At 53.1% G+C, this 16,734-nt stretch overlaps 1 protein-coding gene and 1 long non-coding RNA gene across 28 annotated transcripts in view; one reads left to right on the top strand and one right to left on the bottom strand.

Moving 5' to 3' along the window:
• The window catches only part of CAMTA1 (calmodulin binding transcription activator 1), an 866,060-nt gene that overhangs the window by 209,291 nt on the left and 640,035 nt on the right, over positions 1 to 16,734 (bottom strand). The window lies entirely within an intron of this gene.
• Positions 12,777 to 16,467, top strand: LOC110261348. The gene is made up of 2 exons (XR_002345414.1): positions 12,777 to 13,076; positions 13,733 to 16,467. It is a non-coding gene; the product is annotated as an uncharacterized LOC110261348 (long non-coding RNA).

Below are 16,734 nucleotides of genomic sequence, written 5' to 3'. Positions count from 1 at the left end.
CAGCCAGCAGGGGGAGCTGCACTGTGTGGTGGGGCCAGAGACAGCCCTGGGGCTGCCCATCTTAATCCAGCCCAAGGATGCACTGCCTGGGGGATGATGGCTCTTGGCTACAGGCACGATTCCATTCAGATCCCAACCCTCACCAACTGGCAAGTTAGCTCAACTTTCCGGCTTCTGCTTCCTTCTAGGAAAACAGTCGTGCCTCCTCCATGGGGGTGTTACGAGGCTTCTACAAGATCCTCATCCACGGAGCAGCCAGGGGGGCTGGAAGCAGTGATGCACCGTCAGGGCCCCTGCCCCTGGCAGGAGGGAAGAGCCAGCCGGCCGGGTGCAGGAAGAGCGTGATGATAGCCCTGGGAGTGGGCAGACTTTCCTGGCATTCAAAACCCCCGTCTGAAAGGCTGATTTCTGGGAAACAGAAGCCCCTGCACCTGTAGGAGGTGGAAAGCGGTTTGATGCCCAAAGATGCAAATAGAGACAAAGCTCCCCCGCAAGGGCAGCCAAGGCTCCGGGTAGGCTGGAGCCCAGCCTTGGCTGGTGAGGGATACAAAGATAGGAGAGCCAGAGCACCTCATTTGAGCTGGACTCTGAGGATACCCAGATGGTCCATATCTAGAGCCCAGGCTGGAGGTGTCCAAGCAATGGCTGATCCATCCTGCCAGGCCCGGGCTGCTGTGAATCCAGCCCTGAGAGCCCTCCCAGGTGGAAAGGATGCCCCCCCCGTACCACGGTTGCGCGCTGGCTCCACTGTGCCTCAGTTTATCTTATCTGGTGACAGCCCAGGTCTTCCTCTTGGAAATCATCAAGAGGTGTCTCCACGGAGCTAGGGCGCGAGGCTCCAGCCCCGATCAGTTAAGGGGAGAGGATTCTACCCCCAGGACACGCGGCCCAGGCGCTAGCCCTCTGGTAGGAGAGTCAGGGAGGTGACTCAGAATCTGGGGTGAACAGTAGACCCAACGATGCCCCCCCCAAACTGTCCCCATCCTATTCTTTACCACGTGACCTCACGTGGTAACGTGGGACCTTGCAAATGAATGAAGTTCGGGACCAGATGATGCTGGCTGGGGTGGGGGGGCACAGAGTCGCCAGGTCCATGTGAGAGAGAAGCAGGAGGGTCAGAATTGGAGGAGGAGATATGACAACGGGAGCAGAGGAAGGAACGACGTGAAGCCACCAGACAAGGAATGTGAGCAGCTTCTAAAAGCTGGAAAAGCTGGAAGCACTGGTTTTCCCTGGAGCCTCCGAAGGAAGGCGGCCCCACCCCCCCTTGCGGAGACGGACTCTGCACTTGTGGCCTCCGTGACTGTGAGACAACACAGGTGCTTTTTAAGCCACAACGTCTGTGCGAGCTGCTTTACAACAGCCATGGGGAAGGGATCCAAGCCCTTTTCTTAACAAGCATTGCGCCCTAGGAAGCCGAAGACGCTGGTGGGTTCTGTCTCACGTTCATCGGGGGCTGTTCGCATGGCCGTTTCAGCCACTGCTGATGAAAGAATGTCCGGGGTCGGAGTCACGTGACATCACATTAGTCAAAAGACTAACATCTACTAACATCTCCATCCCGGTGTCCTGGGCCTGGAGGTGGGGGTCGGGTAACAGAAGGGGGACCCCTCAAAACAAAAAACGGGGGGAGTTCCTATCGTAGCCCAGGAGAAATGAACCTGACTAGGATCCATGAGGACGTGGGTTCGATCCCTGGCCTCGCTCAGTGGGTTAAGAATCCGGCGTTGCTGTGAGCTGTGGCGTAGGTCACAGACGCAGCTCGGATCCCGTGTTGCTGTGGTTGTGGTGTAGACTGGCAGCTGTAGCTGATTCAACCCCTAGCCTGGGAGCTTCCATATGCTGCAGGTGTGGCCCTAGAAAGACAAAAAAAAAAAAAAAAAAAAAAAGAAAAAAGAAAAAAAAAAGAAAGGACCCCTGCCCAGGTACCACCCTTGTTAACGATGCCTGCTGTATGCCAGCTCCTGCCTGGGTGCTTTCCTGCACAGTCTCAGGCAGCCTCACTGGGACCTTGGGAATTGGTGTCATTCAGTCCATTTACCAGATGAGAAAATGCATGTGAGAGCCATGAGCGGCCTGCTCGGGGTCAGGCAGCCGGGAAATGCTGCAGGTGGGGTTAAAATCCATCCCTGCCTGGCTCAAAAAATCCACGTCTTTTCTCAGCCTTTCTGTCACTGTGTCCCCGGCTTTCTGTGATGTCAAGTTTTGCTTCATCTGGAACATACTTGCCTGCACGGAGGAGCCAAAGGGACTCATTTTTCAAGCATTCAAGTGTCCATGGAGGGCCAGGTGCCCTCCTGGGGCTCAGGGACAGGAGGGCGGAGAAAAGTAGTGGCAAAGGACCCCGACACTGCCTCTGCATTCAGAGCCACCAACGCATCACCAGGCACCTGAGGGGCTGAAGCAGAGCCTGGGGTCCCCAGCAGGAGGAAGCTAGGACACAGGTGTATGTCACTCTTGCTCCCTCTCAAGCCTGTGGATGGAGCCCTGCGTGCTATCATGGGTTTTCTTTTATTGTACTTTCGAATTTATCCATTTTTGGTTGTGCCCACAGCCTGCACAAGTTCCTGGGCCAGGGATTAAACCTATACCCCAGCAGTGACCTGAGCTACAGCTGTGACAACGCCAGCTTCTTAACCCACGGAGCCACCAGGGAACTCCTATGGTGGTCTGTAGACTTTAATTGCTTGACTCCCATAAGAACAGTAAGTGGACGAACGATGTATATAAGGTGTGACCAGGCGTAGAAAGCCCTGGAGCGCGGGGCCTGTGCTGGCAGGCACCTCAGCCTTCGGCTGCAGACTCGCGAGCTCTGAACTGCTCTCCTCTCCTTGCTGAGTGTCAACTGGCACGTTAGTCCCCATCCGTGTCCTTCCGGGCCTGGCATGTGGCATCCATGGGAGTCACAGGTACCCTGCATGGGCCCTCGCTGCCCCGTGCACTGGGTGAGCTCCCTCCTCCAGGCTCCTGGGAAGGTCTGGGGAACCGGGGGCCTCAAATACTAATTTGAGCATCTCCTGCCGCCCAGCTCTCCAAAATCCTTCTGCGCCCAGAGCAGCAGGAAAGAGCAAAGCCTGGGGGATCTTGTATCTGGGGGTCAGACAGCCCCAGGCTGCAGCTGGAATGTGCACACACCCACCGGGTGACCAGGACAAGGCCCTTTCCTCCAGTGTCTTTTCTTTTTGACTTTTTAGGGCTGCACCTGCGGCATACGGAGGATCCCAGGCTAGGGGTCAAATCGGAGCCCCAGCTGCCGGCCATGGACACAGCCAGAGCCACGCAGGATCTGAGGCACATCTGTGACCTACACCACAGCTCACGGCAATTCCCCTCCAATTCCTTCATTTCTTCATCTGGAACATGAGCGTGGAAACGCCCCACCCCGACCCAGGCCGGTTCTGCACGTACAGGAGATCTCAGCAGACATGGGGTCCCTCCATGGATGGAGCGTGCTGGATGGAGCAGGGTCTCTGGTGGGTGGAAAGCCTTCCCAGACCCTGCCCTACCCTCACCCTCTGCGGGGCCCAGCATGTCCCATGTGGCCCCAGGGGCCAGAGGAAGGAGCCTGAATTCACGCATCACAGGAAAAGAACCAGGTTTGGCCTGAGCGAGTCCAGGCCTGGCTGGCCGCCGAAGGTGTGTGGGAGGTATTCCTGTGTCTCTCTAGAGACTCCTGCCCCCCGGGCCCCCCTCCCCATCATGGCAGCTTTGCAATGAGATCCCCAAAGAGAGGGCCCAGAGATGGCCTGTGGGTTCAGGAAGCACCTAGAAGTTTCCATGAGTGAGCACAGACCCTGTGCCAGGTCCAGGCTTCACCTCGCTTAATGCTCTGGTCCACCCTATGGGGATAAACTCAGTTACGGGAGGTGAGACGGAGACTCAGGAAGGGAGGCAGCTGGTGTGCAGCCATACGGCCATCAGGGCTGGGGACAGGGCTGGGGACGGGGCAGGGGATCCAGTCCTTGCCCACTGCAGGACCCAGGCCAGCCCTCCCTCTGAGCCTCATTTTCCCCATGTGAAAGATAAAGAATCAGACTGACCATCAGTCCATCTGCTGGGGGAAATCGGGCGGAAGTGCCCAGGGGACCATGGGTGGGGCAGGCTCTATGGCTCCATCAGTCTAGGAGTTTGTTCTTTTTCAGTCGCACCTGTGCCATGTGGAAGTTCCCAGGCCAGGGATCAAGCTGCCACAGCAGTGCCCCGAGCCACAGCAGTGACAACACTCCAGATCCTTAACCTCTAGGCCACCAGGGAACGCCTGCGAGCTTATTTTTTATTCTCTTCTATTGTACCTTTTTTTTTTTTTTTTTAAGCCTAAACGAGGCGGGCTCCCCCTTGTTCCGCATCAGGCCGAGACCCGTGAGTAGGAATCTGCCTGTGACGCGCAGGCTGTCCATTCTAATGAAGTCATCGAGGAGGAGGGAGCGCCTCGGTGATTTTTACCCGTTCGTTTCTGCAGCCTAGGTGAGTCCTCGAGAAGAGAGGGGAAGACGAGTGAAGGCGAGTGTGAGTGTGCTGGCGGGTTAGGGTGCTGGGGGTTAGGGTGCTGGCGGGTTAGGGGTGCTGGCAGGGGGAGCATCCCACCTCCACCAGAACTTCCTGAATTTTCTGACCGTGCCTCAGGCCACGTGCAGTCTGAGCAAAGCCACACTGACCTCTGTGGCCTTACAACCCTCGACTTCATCCCCTTCCCCGGCCCCAGCACAGACAGCATGAGAATGAACAGGTGATGCAGGACTGGCTCATGATGGGGCATGGGGCCATGGGGTTTAGGGTCTGGGGAAGGAGTGGCCAGGGTAACAGGGAGGGGTCTAGTCCCCGCAGGGCTGCTCCTTGGATGGGAACTCAGGATGCCACCATTTCAGCCACTGGGTGTGGGTTCCCGCATTTTGCTTCTCATCCTTTGCCCTGGGCAAGTGGGACACTGGGCTCCCCAGATGGTGTGGAGCTCTGGCAGGTGAAAAACGAGGCAAGGCTGCAACTGCCCCCCCCAGGTCCTCTGCTGTCCCCCGGCACAAGGCTGGCCTCCACAGGCTCCGTCCCCTGTCACCCAAGCTCTCCCCTGTCACTGTCCTCCCCACTGGGTCCTGGTGGACAGACCCCTCCCATGGGAGGACCTGGTCTCTCCCTGCTCGCGCTGGGCAGCCCCTGCCTTGGATTCCCCCTGTCCCCCTGTCCTTCCGTTTATAGGGAGGACGCCCCTCCTCTGGGGAGCCTTCCTACAGTCTCCTGACCTTATTTCAACTGCTGATATTTTGTTCATCATGGATTGTATGCATTAATTCTGATTTTTAAAAATATCATTTTACAATATCAGTTGGCCTGACTACTGAGGTTTTTGCACTCCCACCCCCTTAAATCTTGAGTCCAAGGAGAGGTAAGTGTTTCACTTTTGTCACCTAAGTGCCAGGCCTCCCGAGTCTGGGAGGGTGGGGGGTCCCACAGGCCTTGGGCTCAGGGGGGTCATGGGATGGGCCTTATACCCTTCACTGTCCCACCTGCCTCTCCATCCTTGCCTCCGCCTCTGGCCTGGGCAGCCACAGCAGGCAGGCAGGGGTCCTCTGTAAGTGTGCGTGGAGGGGGGGCCTGGCTCAGGCTGCCTGCTTGTTAGGTTCCCTCAAGATTGGCTGTGGCCTGAGCAGGAGGAGGGGCAGCAGGGAGAGCAGGGGAGGGGGGTGGTGGGTCTTGGATATTCAAATGAGAATGTAATAACCAGGTATCTCTAGATCCCTGCTCTGATCTTCCAGGCTGGGACTGTTCAAGGGAAAATGAGCCTCGTCTGCTCCCAGGAGTTGCCATGATGATGCTTAGGGCTGTTGCGCTGAAAACCGTAAAACTCGTTCTCCAATTTAGCCAGACTCTGCCTGAGGCCACACTGATAATAATAGGATTATTATTGAAGAGATTTGCATATAGAGAAATTCTTCCCTTGACTTAAAAAAAAAAAAAGCAATAAAAAAACCCAAGAACCTCAATAGTATTTCATCCTGCAGCTTTGGGGAGTTAGGTAGTTCACAGCTCTGAAGAAGGTTCTGGTGCCTGGCTTGGGACTGGTTGACATGAGGAGGCTGCCCATCCTCTGCCTGCTGTGGGCTGGAGGCTCTGGCACAGGAAGGGGTGGTAAGATGAGGCCTGGGGGGTGGCTGGAGAGCAGCCAGGGAAGGGTGGGCTTCTGGGGCTCTTTGGAATATATGCTTGGGGGTGGCGGGGGGATGGTTGAGTGGAGAAATGCCAAGAGCCACAGCCCTGGCCAGCCCCGAGGGGGAGCAGGAAGACAGATAATGGCACCTGATAAGGTGGGGGCCGCAGAGGAGGCCTGGGGTTTGTGCATTAGGCTGAGCTCCTCCCGGGCAAAGCTGCGTTCCCATGTTTCTGGATCCAGGGCCTGGCCCGGAGGGCTCAGGGTTTGCTGAGTGAATGAATGAAGGAAGGACCAGGTGCCTAGGTGAATGAGTGAGTGGCCTGCACTGGTTTCTCCCAGCTCCCCTCCCTGACTCTTGCTGGGAGCGTGACACAGAAGAGGGGCCTTTAGAGGAGAGGGGGGATGGGTGGGGTAGAGGAAAGGGTCAAGAATCAGAAACCTGAGCTGAGAGCCCTCACCTGCCACTGTGGTCCCTTAACAACGGAACTGGAGCATGTCCTCGAAATGCATCACTGTGGTCTGTACAAACTGGTGCGTCCCAAAGTTTCAGATGGTGTGGACAGCTAGGTTTAACAAATGAGGGGACTCTCTCTTGGCAAGTTAGGAATAGAGGGAAATTATGTCAACTGGATAAAAAGCATCTACAAAAAGCCCACGGCTACCATAACATTTAATGTTAGACTGAATGCTTTTCCCCCAGAACAGAAAGCCTGCTTTCCCTACTCTTAGGCAACATAGTACAGGGAGTTCCATTGCGATAAGACAAGAAAAAAGAAAAGGCATGAGGATTGGCCAGAGGGACATAAAACTGACCCTACTGGCAGATGGCATGATTGTCTACATAGAGAATTCCAAGGAATCTACAAAATTTACCCCAAACCCCCACAACTCATAAAACTAATAAGGCAGTGCCTTCAGGTCACAAGATACATCAACACAGAAAAAGTTCATTGCGTTTCTATACATTAATAATGAACATGTGGAAACTGAAATTAAAAACACAATACCATTTACATTAGCTCCAGAGAAAATGAAATTCTTAAGTGTACAATTCACAATATGTACATGATTCACATACTGAAAATTACTAAATGCTGATAAATGAAATAAAAAAAGACCCAGTGAATGAAGAGCCACACCGTTTTCATGGATTGGAAGACTCGCTATTGTGAAGATGTCACTTCTCTCCAAATTTATTGATAGGTTTATTGCAACTCCTATCAAAATCTTAGCAATATTTTTGGTAGTCATAGACATGTATTCTATAATTTATATGGAAAGACACAAGCTGTAGAATGACTGAAATAATCCTGACAAGGAAGAATAACATAGAAGAAATTGCTCTACCTGATCTGGAGGACTGACTGACTGACTCACTCACTCACTCACTCACTCACTAACTAACTACATTTATCAAGATAGTAATGTCAGAGGAGGTATATACACAGAGGTTAATAGAACATTATACAGAACCCAGAAATACCCCCCCACCCACAAATATACTCCACTTATTTTTTTGACAGAGGTACACAGGTAATTTAATAGAGAAAGAATAATTGTTTCAACATACGATTCTGGAGTCATTGGACATCTGGAGGCAAATCTTCCTCATCCTCCTCCTCATCTGGACCTAAACCTCTTATTTTATATAAAAATTAACCAAGAATGGATCATAGATTTAAATGTAAAACATCAAACCAGAAAACTTTTAGCAAAAAACATAGGAGAAAATATTTGGGATCGAGGGCTGGGCAAAGAGTTCCTAGATTGTCCATTAAAAGCATGACTTAGAAAAGGAAAAATGGAGAAGCTGGACCTCATCAAAATGAAAAACTTTTCATCTGTAAGAGGCTTCCGAAGAGAACAAAAAGGCCAGCTACAGATTAGGAGAAAACGTCTGCAAACATATTCAACAAAGGGCCAGTATCAAGAGCGTAAAAAGGAACTTCTAAATTCAACAGTAAAAGCCATCAAGCAATCCAATTAGAAAACGGGCAAAAGACATGAATAGACATTTCCGCGAAGATGATATACAGATGGTAAGGAGGCACATAAAAAGATGTTCACCAACATTAGCTTCAAAGAAATGTAAATTAAAACCATAATGAGACATGACTACACACCTATCAGAAGGGCTCGAATAAAAAACAGTGACAACCTCACAGGCTGGTGAGGAAGTGGGGAAGGGGGATTCCTTGCACACTGCTTGGTGCGGATATAAAACGACACAGCCCTTCTGCAACAGTTTCTCAAAAAGCTAAATACGCAGCTACCATGTGACCCCACAGCTGCACCCCTGGGCATTGATCCCAGAGAAATAAAGACTTAGATACACACACACACACACACACAAACTGCACGTGAAATTCCCAACAGCTTTCTTTGTAGCCCTCAAACGGAAACACCCAGATGTCCTTCAATGGGTGAATGAAACAAACAGTGGTCTTCCATGGAGCATTACTCAGCCAAAGAAAACAGTCACCTAGTGATACCACAGTATGAATGAATTTCTAGTCAATATCTTGATTGTAGTGGTGGATCTGCAAACATACACATGATGAAATTATACAGAATGAAACGCACACGTGGGCATGCAAAGAACTAGTGAAACAGGAAAGCTGGAGTTCCTGTTTGTGGCGCAGTGGTTAACGAATCCGACTAGGAACCATGAGGTTGTGGTTTCAATCCCTGGCCTTGCTCAGTGGGTTAAGGATCCAGTGTTGCTGTGAGCTGTGGTGTAGGTCGCAGACGTGGCTCGGATTCCGAGTTGTTGTGGCTCTGGCGAAGTCCGGTGGCTGCAGCTCCGATGAGACCCCTAGCCTGGGAACCCCCACATGCCGCGGTTGCGGCCCTAAAAAGCAAAAAACAAAAAAGCAAGAAAGCTGAGTAAACCTGGTAGTGTATCAATGTTACCATCCTCATTGTGACACTGTACTAGCTTTTTGCAAAATATTACTACTGGAGGAAAGTAGCTAAAAGGTACCTGGAATCTCTGTTTTATTTCTTACGATCGCACATGAATCTACAATGATCCCAATAAAAAAATTCAATTAAAGATGAGGGAACTGCTGGGGATGCTGCCTTTTGATTTGCCAAAATAAGTCATTAAAAAAGCAATCATCCCATCTACTGTCACCATATGTTCATAAGAGAGAGGGCATTTTAGGTGGGGGAAAAAAAAGCAGGAAGGTCACGATCTCAGTATAATAGATGATATTTTTAAAATGAACATTTAGCTTATGAAAAGCTCATAACACTTTTCGTATTTGTCTCATTTCTCCAAGAACTGATATAAGAACTTCATCCTGAGCTATAAAGCATTGGAGATGAGCATTTGGAAACCACTCACATTAAGCACTGGCTAGTCAGATACGATTCTGGGAAGGTGGTGTGTGTGTGTGTACGCGCATGCACGTGTGTGAGTGACTTTGGAGGGGATTTTGCTGTGTTCGGGATAGGCTTATCTGGGTACAGAACAGGATATTCTAGAACATTCTATGCATACCTGGGAATCAGGGTGAGGAGGGTAAGAGGGTCCTTCTTAGACTGGAGGCATAGCACATCAGCATCCTTCTGCCACATTGTCCACCAAGAGGCAGAGGCTGCATGGATTTTGGGGTCCTGGGTGTGAGAGCCCAGCACAGCTGGGACCATCAGGGTGAGGGGCCACCCTCAGCGGCCAGGGATCCATGCCAGGTGAGATGGCCCTGCTATCCTCTTGAGCAGGTCCCCCAGCAAGGCTGGCGAGCAGATCATGGGTCCCTAAGGGCTTCTCCCTCACTGCACGGAGAAGCATCCCTTTCAGCTGAACTTGCCTGTGGCGGGTTGATTGATGGCTTGATGAGACTGGAATCCCACGCAATGCTCTGCTCGCCCCACCTCCCGGCTGAGAGGCTTGCACTCAGCACTTCTGAGAAAAGCCTCAACCCAGTGTCGGGCCGCTAATTGAATAACCCTCAGCTCTAAGATACTCCATTTGGTTACCAATTAGATTTTGCCCAGCCAGCTCCGGGCACCGTGTTAGCAGAACTGGGGAGAGTCGAGTCCCTGGGGGAGGTCCCTGTCAGCCTGCATCTGCTGGAGATGTGCTGACAGACACCAGCCCCCCATGCCAGGCACATCCCTTTGGGTATAGGGGGTGCCTTTGCTGGAATGTGCCTTGAGTGGACTGTGGTGTGGCTGAGGGGCACTGCAGGGGCTCAGGCACTAGAGAGGCCCACTTATCACCACCTTCAGGTGGGTGACAACCACGCAGGGTGACAGAGGTGGGGACTGAGGTGTCCTCAACCAGCAAGGGGCGTGCTTCCATGTTCCCTTACAAAACAGTAGTCATGGGGGAAGTGACAGTGTTTGGTCTGGAGTCCCAGACCCAAAGCTGGAGCTGGGCATGTTTCCTAACCACAAACATGTGTCTTTCATCCAAGCAAGTAGCCTTGCCATGAATTTATCCCTCTGCCTGTCTGTCCATTCATCCATCCATCCATCACCCATCTGTCTTTCTATCAATCCACCCACCCATCCATCCACCCACCCAACCTTTCACCCAGCCATCCGTGCTCATATCCTCCCATCCACCCACCCTTCCTCCCATCCCTCCCCTCCTCCCATCCCTCCCCCTCCCTCCCTCCATCCATCCTTCCATCCATCCATCCACCTGCCCATCCTTCCTCCCATCCCTCCATCCACCCACCCACCCACCCACCCATCCTTCCTTCCATCCATCCATCCATCCTTTTATCTACTAAACCCCATGCACTGGGAGGGAATCTGTCAGAGTGGTTACAAGCTCAGAGTTGGAACCAGATGCTTGGGTTCGATCCCATCAGCCCCGCTTACTAACTGTGAATTTAAATGAGTCACTCAACCTCTCAGTGCCTCAGTTCCTTAACTGTGACAGAGAGAAAGCAAGAGCATGATGCTCTTGGGTGGTTTCAAAAATGGCATGATTTAGTGCAGGTGAGGAGTTTAACACAATGCACATGAAAATAAGGTTAAAAACAAACATGACCTGCGTTAGACACGGGGACACAGAGAAGACAAGATGCCATTCCGGTCCTAAGTAAATCCACAGTCCGTTAACCTCCCAAAACAGCACAGGCTGGAGGTTTCTGAACTTGAGGTTGGGCTGTATTTAAAAGGCTGATCCCACAGAACCAAGGTGGGCCCAGGACTCTGCATGTCTAATAAGCTCCTAAGAACTTCTGACCCAACAGTACACGGACCCCACAGGGGCCTGGGAGGGGTGGGTTCAGGGCTCCTTCCTAGAGGGAACTCTTGGTTTCGAGGTGGTTTTGGAAAAAAAAAAGGGGGGGGGAGAAGAGGAAGGGGAGGAGGAGGAGGCAGGCAGTCCATCCTGCAGGGGCTGGGGGTTACAGGCTGAGGGGCAGCCTGGTGCTGTTGGGGAACCACAGGGTGAATCTGTGAGCCCAGAGCCCTGTGTTCCTGGTGACAGAGCTGGGGTGCCACCCAGGGGCAGTGGGGGTTCACAAAGGGGGGGTGTCTGTGGGGGAGTTGCTTTTTCTTCCATAGATTGAGGGGCCTTTGCAAGCTTCCTAATGAGGAAAGGCGTGAAGGGGCCTGTGTTGGACAGACCACTGCTGAGGATTCTGCGGGGGGGGGCAGAGGAGGAAGGACACTGATGTTCTCGACAAGAGCAGGAGATGGTGACAACAGTTAAGGGAGGAAGCAGGCAACCTGGGGAGGGCATGGCCCTGCAGAAAGAGGCAGGGACAGCCTGGGGCAGGGGCATGTTTAGGTAGAACTGACAGGTGTGAATTGTCCAGGGTGGGGAGAGAGCCTGAGTGGAGGAGGCGCAGGTGTCAGGATAGGGCTGCCGATACTGAGCTCAGCATGGGTCCCCCCACCCCGCGTGGAGGGGTGGGGCCGCCCGAGAGGCGTGTCCAGCAGGTGTGGCTGTTCAGGTCTGCAGCTTGGGAGGGGCTGGAGGCTGGAGAGAGAGGTTTGGGCACCAGCGGCCCAGGTGGGGGCGGTTGCCACCCCCAGGTTGATGGACAGTGAGACAGGGCCAAGGAAGGTCCCTGGCGGAGGAACATCCAAGGGAGATTCACAAGGCTGGCAAGAAGCCTGCCTCCAGCGACAAGGACCCCTACCTTCCTGGACACGGGCTCCGGGCTGCCCTGCGCACAAGGGCTCCAGGTGTATGGGACTCCCTCTGCCAAGATGGGTGGGGAGGTGGCCGGGTAGGGGCGGGGGGCGGAGAGCCACCCACGGAGCTGCCTTTCCAAGGCCCGACTTAAGACCTCCGCCTGCCCCTCCCGCCTCTCCCAGACCTTGCCCACCTGCCAAGGGCACAGGGAGACAGGTGGGGTCCTCCCCAAAGTCCTTGCCAACTCGGCACCCGGATGCCTCTGGCACCTCACCTTGCAAATGAGCTGTTGATGATTTGAGAAGACTTCTAATTAGAGCATCTGTTTACGATCGCCTCGTCAATCGCATAGCAACATATTTCTTCCTCCCCCTCCTCATCTGGAGCAGACTGTCTGGGGGGCGGGGGGTGGGTGGGGAAGCAAGGCAGGGACATTCCCCAGGGGACCGCCGGCGTCGGGTGGGGGAGGGGGGACCCGGGGCCCCTCCCCTCGCGCAGTGACTGGCAGGCGCGCAGGCATCACGGGCAGTTTTATCCAGAGCACTTAGAGCACCAGAGCACTTAGAGGGGGCCTGCTCATTTGGACCTCAGAAGGCTCCCTTGCTCACAGGATGTGCATTTGTGTTACAGCGCTGGGTACGCCGGAATTTTGGTTATTACATTTGGCTTCTAGAGAGATGGCAGCAGAGAGTGATGGGCACATTTTGTTTCAGGAAGAATTGGCTAAACGCAGCTGTAAGACACACTGTCCCCACAGCACGGGCAGCGCCTGGGTCCTTCTGCAGAGCCGGCTCTGGGTGGGCAAAGGGCCCATCTCCTCCAGGGCAGGTGAGAGGGACCAGGCTCCTGCCCGCCCCGCTGGGCTGCCCCGCCTCGCGCTCTGTTCTTTTAGCGGCTGCCCTGTAGGGACTTCACCTGCTTGGACCCCTCAATCCTCGCTCCCTCATCACTGGGCACCCGGGCTGTCACTTGGGCTTCCGATGAAATCAGTGAAGAAGAGGGTTAGGCCCAGAATGGAGAGGTTCGAGGAGAGGGGAGAAAGCACATAAAAGGAACGGGGCGGCTCGGGCTCTGGAGGGGCTTCTAGAGGTCTGGGGTGAGGCAGGGGGTTCATTTACCGGGTGTTTTCTGGCAAATTGCCTAAGAAGGAGCGTCTACAACCAGCCCTAGGAATGGCCAAAGGGGTCCCTGTCCCAGACAGGTTCTTGCTAAAGACAGGCTGACTCCCTGTGGCTGCCCCAACACCTTCTCATCCCCGTGGAGAAGCTTCTCTGTGTCCTCAGCCCTCTTCTCCGGGCCAGAAAATCAGGACTATCTGACGGCTCTGGTGAGCGCTCAAGCTTTGAAAGCAAGAGCCTCAGCCTCAGAAATGGCCCCTGGGTCCTGCAGCATCATGGGCACCAGAGCTGGGTGCGGGGTGAGGGTGGGGGCTTCCAGGCCACCTTGGGGGCCACCACCTACCACGACACTACTTCTTTTTACAGGGTCTCGGCTCACACCTTTGCTTGGACTCACCTATCTGTTTGGGAACAGATCCCCTCATCAGAAAAAAGGTGCTAAGACTAAAGGATACCACACCTCTCTCTCTGAAGGCAGAGAGTGGGGACCAAGAAGGTGATGGGGAAGCATGTGTTGGTGCCCTCAGCACCTGGACCTTGAAGGTTTAAGGACAAACCCCATCTATCACCCCCTCTTCCCACCAGCTCTACTGGAGTCGCCCACCCAGGAGCGTAGCCAAGCCCGTCTTAAGCCTACATATCCTTTTTACTTATTCTTCTCTTTATAATATGATTAATCACAATGATATGACTTTGGAATGATTAATACTAATATGATTAAGAGAGATAATATACACTAAAAGGCTTTGTAAACTGGGAGTCAGCAGATAACAACTGCAGAAAAGGAGCTAAATTTTGGTAGCACCTACAGAGCGCCAGTCTCGGGGCTGGGTCCTGCCAGCCTCAGCACAACCCCAAAGAAGAGTAGTATTAAACCCATTTCACAGGTGTGTGTGGGGGTGCAGCTTCAGGGAACTCAGAACACTTGGCCAAATCACAGAAGTGGACTCATAACTTCTTCTCGACCCAACAATCCCATCTCCAGGAATCCATCCCAAAGGTATAAGCAGACCAACATAAAAATCATGTTCAGAAGAGCTCTGGCAAGTAGCTATGGAAAACTGTAAATAATCAAATGGCTAATTACCAGAGGCTGGGTAAATAAATTATACTGTATTTGTAGGATGGAGTGTAACGTCGCCACTACAAGAACCAGGCAGATCTATAGCCATTAGCCCAAAAACGTGCTCGTGAGATGTCACATAGTGGGGTGGGGGGAAGTAGATTACAAGATAGCACTAAATAACATTTTAAAATAAAAAGTCCACATGGTTCCGTGCCCAAAAATAGCTTAAAAGTTCATACACCCAAAACATTGAGTTATTATATCTGGAGGGTGGAATTTCATGGGATTCCTATTAGCTTTTTACTTTTCTGTGTTGTTAGATTTTTAAACATGGGCACGAACGATTTTCATCATTAAAAAGGAACAGTAGAGCCGTGTCCATTTTACAAAGAAGAGGCCACTAAAAGCCCCATATGGACTCCCTTCACTGCAGAGAAGGGGGTCCTTTTATTCACCTAAAAATATGCAACCTCTCCCTTAGGGCCCCTCCCTCTGGACTGTTGGGAGGGCGCATGTCTGTGACACTTAGGTGGTCCATGGGGTGGGACAGCCTTGGTCCCTTCTCTTTTTCTATGTGGATGGGTGATTTCCTCCCATCCAGGGGTGTGGGAATGCAGAACACAGGATTCTAAAGCATTTGAAAAGGAGGGAGCCTTGGTGAGCCATCTGGTCTACCCGTTTCTGCATCCAGCTGCTTCTACCTTCAGCCTCGGCCATTCCGAATGGCCCACTCTGAAAAGAATGCATTGCAGCCTGGAGAAAGCTTCTCCTGGACCAGAGGAGGAGCGTGTGGGCTCTGGACTCTGGCCAGCAAGCTGCCTGCCTGCCACTGGCTGCCCCCCCAGCTCTTACCTCCTCCCAGCCCCCATTCCACAGCATGACTCCAACAGGAGGCTTCAGGACAGCAGAACAATTTAATTCCTATTACAGTATAAAAATTAATAACATTAAAATGTCATGATCATCCCACACTAATTAAGCATCTAATGAATAATTAGCTGTGGACACATCTGACATTTTTGGTCATTAATTTGAGCAAGTGTTTTAAGTTCCAAACAAAACCCCTCTGTGGTGGAGCCTGCATCTCTGTGTTCAGTGACAGAGACACATACAAAAGCACCCTGCATCCCCCGCCCTGCAGGGAGGCAGGAATGGGGCAAGGGGCTGGCCAGGATGGGGGTGGGGCAGCTGCGCTGGGGAGGGCGTGATGCAGGGCAGGGGCTGATGTGAAGACTTAGGAACCATTCATGCCCGGAGCCCCTGAGCCCCTGAGTCTGAGCCACCAGGCTTCCCCATCCTTCGGCTCGGCTGCTCACTCAGGGGCCAGGATCAGGCAGACTGATGTATTGGGGTCCGTGGTCCCCCAATCTGTTGCCCTCTGAGCCTGTTAAGCACCAAGCTGGAGCAAGAGCTTGGGGTCATTTAGCAGACGTCTGATCTGGCAAAAGTGCAGTCAGGGGTCTGAGGCTCACTCAAGGCCTCATCCAAGGGGGGACCAAAGGAACAGTTGCTTAGGAGACCATTGGAGTCCAAACCCCTCCATCCGCCCCCCACTGGTGCTTTCATTTCAAGATGAGCTGGGATACGTGGGAGAAGTCCCCCTTGCAGAGCGACAGCCTGGCGTCCCTGCAAGAGCCCTGGATGGGCTTAAACCCAGGGTGCCAGCCCCTGGCTGCGAGACCAGCCCTGCCTCAGCCCTTAAGAAGGTTATGAGCTCAGTACTCAAACACGTAACCCCAGGAGGAAACGGGGGCGCAGAGAGCTTAAGTGACTCATCCGAAGTCACAGTGCTAGAAAGTGGCAAGGCTAGATGAGAATCAAGCCTTCTGGAGCCATTGTCTGTTTCAGATGCTGCTCCTTACGGCTGCTTTCTTTCTAACATCTTAAGGAACCTTCCCAAGGTCACAGGAGCAAGGAGCTGCTGGAGCCAGATGAAAACCGCCGGCGAGTGAGTGAGGTTGATCCGGGGATGTGGTCTCAGGAGGAAGGAGCCTGCAAGGGCACCCCCCCCCGGGCTCTCAAGGTCACACAGAAAGCAACAGACAGTCTCCGCTTTAGGCTTTCCTCCAGTCCTGTCTTGAATCTCAGTCTTGCCTCTGCAGCTAACAGAGAGGGTGCCCCAGGGGTCCTGCGTGAAACAGCCTCGGGGCCTGGGGACCCACAGCTTCAGGTCGGTGCCAGGCGTCCCCATGGGCAGAGGGCTCCCCTCCCCGCACTGTTCCCTCAGACCCTCAGTAGGGGACTTAGTCTTCTCAGGCTGCTATGGAAAAATACTGCTGGTCGGGCACCTTAAACCATAGGC

The sequence above is a fragment of the Sus scrofa genome, chromosome 6, assembly GCF_000003025.6.
Source record: "Sus scrofa isolate TJ Tabasco breed Duroc chromosome 6, Sscrofa11.1, whole genome shotgun sequence".
Classification (NCBI taxonomy): Eukaryota; Metazoa; Chordata; class Mammalia; order Artiodactyla; family Suidae; genus Sus; species Sus scrofa.
This window is presented reverse-complemented; position numbering and strand designations above follow the sequence as displayed.